The 2,907-nt window shown below is 51.3% G+C and overlaps 1 long non-coding RNA gene across 1 annotated transcript; it reads right to left on the bottom strand.

Annotated features, from left to right (window-relative positions):
- Nucleotides 1-601: 601 nt before the first annotated feature.
- On the bottom strand, nucleotides 602-1,355 carry LOC109320986. Its single transcript, XR_002103915.1, has 3 exons — nucleotides 1,230-1,355; nucleotides 748-750; nucleotides 602-624 (listed from the first exon to the last, which is right to left on the bottom strand). It is a non-coding gene; the product is annotated as an uncharacterized LOC109320986 (long non-coding RNA).
- Between the last annotated feature and the right edge of the window lie 1,552 nt (nucleotides 1,356-2,907).

Genomic DNA, 2,907 nt, shown 5'->3' with positions numbered 1-2,907 from the left:
AAAGTAAACACGGTTTACTTCTGTTCCTGCCCCTTGTCCCTCCCCCAGTCTCTCAGCAGCTTACTAATGGCTGGTGAAGGGCTGGGGAAGGGACAAGATTCCCACATGCACTGCGTCAGCTTGATGTTGTCAACACTGTGCGTGTGGAAAGAGTAGCGCGGACCTGGCTTGCCTCCTCCTGTCCCCAGCACCACGTGAGGGAGCCACCGCTTCCGGGCCTGAGTGACTCGCCGCTCTCTGCCCGCAGGCGATAGGCAGCTCGGCTTGGCCGCCCGGCCCCGGGTTGCTGGCGGAGGCGGAGGCAAAGCGGCGCAGGCAGGTGCCTCCTCCCATTAGGCTGTTGGCATTGGCTGCGCTGTGCAGGGTGGCCCCAGGCCTGGGCAGAGCCTGCACTCACTGTGCCCTGAGGTGCCGCCTGGCTCGGGCTCTGGCTCCGGCTCCCTCCAGCCCGGCGCAGTGATGTGGACCCGCAGAGGCGGCGTGGTGGCTGGGCTCACCCTCATCGTCTGCCTCTGCTGCTTCCTGCCTGGCCAGGGTGCCGCAGGTAGGGCCAGGCCGTGCTGGGGCTGGGGTCGCGGCAGGAAGATGGGGCCGGGCCAGTCTCCCCTGGGGCCGGGCCGGTGACTGTGGGCATGTGAACCTTAAAAGAGTCAAATCAAATGACTCAATAAGGACAACTATAGATGGACAGCCAGAGTGCCGTAGCTAGACCTGGACAAAGCAGTCAGATAGAGAAGTTACAGATACGTGCTCTCTGCGTAAACACCCCCACAGATATGCAGAGTCCTTTGGTCACCTAAACAGGCTCATCAAAATTTGTGCCAGTCAATCCCCTGCTCAAAGGGCCTAGGCAAAGCACAGACCTTCTTTGCTGTGAGATGAATACTAGCTGTACAAGAACAAATTATTAAAAAGCAAAATTCAGCCTGGGACTCCTGGCACATAACCCTCCAGCCAAAAACCTATGGATTTGGTCTCAGAAGGAGGCACACCACAGTCAAAGTCCCTAGCCTTAGCTGTAGCCAACACCCAGTACCTCTGAGAAAGACTTAAAAACACCCTGGCACATATAGCAGAAAGGGGAAGGGTGGTTGTGGGGGCAACCAGCAAAGCCTAGAAGCATGAGAAGTACCTATAGTAGAACATAGGCATAGCTATGCCTAGACCAGGGGTAGGCAAAATATGGCCCATGAGCCCATCCCACCAATTGATCCTATCTGGCTCACCACTGGGAGCCTGAGGAGCAAGGGTTGTGCCTTATGTTGCTCCGCTCTGCCTCAAATAGTTGCCCACCCCAGTCTAGATCAGTGGTTCTCAACCTTTCTTGTACCAGGACCCATTTGTAAACATAGGTGGTCAGTCCCAACCCAGTGGCCTTCACTGCTCCTACCTCCAGACCCCAGTGCTCCAGTGTGTGCTCCAAGTAGCCCCTTGCAGGCTGGAACTCTGTCAGCCCACAAGAGAAAAGCCACAGTTATGTTTTTCTCCTTTAAAGGAGAACCCATTTTTAAAGTTTGCTCATGGCCATTTCATATATTCTTGAGACCTACTTTGGGTCGTGACCCATGTTTTGAGAAACACTGGCCTAGATCATGCCTGACTAGTGCTGTCCAACATCTTTTTGAACACCTCTGATGATGCAGAGTCCACAACTTCCCTAGGCAGTCTGTTCCACTCCCTCGCTGTTCTAACCTCTGTGAACAGAGGGTTGGTACTGGAAATACAGCAAGGTTTTCAGGCTCTGTTCTGTGCCTTGTCAGTTAACACACTGACAAAAAGAAAAGGGGAAGAGGATTTCTTTTTAATTCCTACCTCCTCCCGTTGGCAAGAAGCTGTTGGAAATTTCTTCCCAAGGTCTTATTTGATTGGTGGCAGGATGCCTGCTGCCCCATGGGGTCCAGGTCAGGTACTCCCATGGAACCAGTGGGCGCCCAGTCCCTTTCTAAATCTGGCATTGGCAGTTTGCCCAAAGTTACGTAGTGAGCCTGTGGTAGAGTTGGAAATATAGTTCAGCTTGCCTGACTCCCAGTCTTGGTGCTGAATCCATAGGCCACAGTTGCAGCAAGAGTAATGATTTATAGTCCTTTCTGATTGCTAAACTAACTTGCCACTCCCTGCTTTCCTGGGTGTGTTTGCACAGCAAGCTTCAGCCAGCACTGAGGAGTGATTAACTAGCTATCTATTGCCTGTAAAGCATGGTGTCCAGAAAAGAGAACAAACACAACAGTAGTTCATCTGCCTTCTGCTTCATCCTCTTCACTGCAGTAGCTGTTGTACTATGAGATAAGTTATCAGATCTTTGGATAAAGTACAAACAAGACAGGCTTTTGCCAGATCAGCTGTTGTTTCCATTTCCCTTTCTTCTCTATTTCTCTGAGCTATAACACAGTAGGGCTGGTTGTTTTGTGGTTGCCACCAACCTGACCTTAGACCAGGTGACCTGTTTTCAGCCTGGTGACTCAGCTAAGCTAGTCTCCAAGACTATTTTGGGAGGGTTATTTTAATCAATGCCTGATCTGCTACTTTGCAGCTGGGTATGCTGAGGAAAGTTCACCCCACTAGTCTAGCCTTGAGCACAGCAAGCCAAGCACAAGGCAGAGTGGTAAAGACCATATGGGGCTTACCAGCTTCAGAGCAATGATACCTTTTTCTTGGAGGCCCTCTGCCTCTTCAACCAGCAGACAGTGTATTGCTGATAAAAGGGATAAGATGGGGTAACCCTGGATATGATGGTGGTGAATGAAGACACATGTAAGCATCTTTCACTGGGCCAGATAAATCTAATTTCTACCCCTGCTGGTCATTAAGGTTCCACCACCTTCATCCAGACGATGCTTCTGTTTCCTTTTTTGTGGGACTGGGGGTTCAACTTGCTACTACTTGTGACAGATGTGTTGCTAACAAGTT

This window comes from Crocodylus porosus, unplaced genomic scaffold (genome assembly GCF_001723895.1).
Source record: "Crocodylus porosus isolate Cpor-Errol unplaced genomic scaffold, CroPor_comp1, whole genome shotgun sequence".
In the NCBI taxonomy this organism is placed as follows: Eukaryota; Metazoa; Chordata; order Crocodylia; family Crocodylidae; genus Crocodylus; species Crocodylus porosus.
Note: the sequence above shows the minus strand (reverse complement) of the source record. Positions and strands in the feature narration are given on the sequence as shown.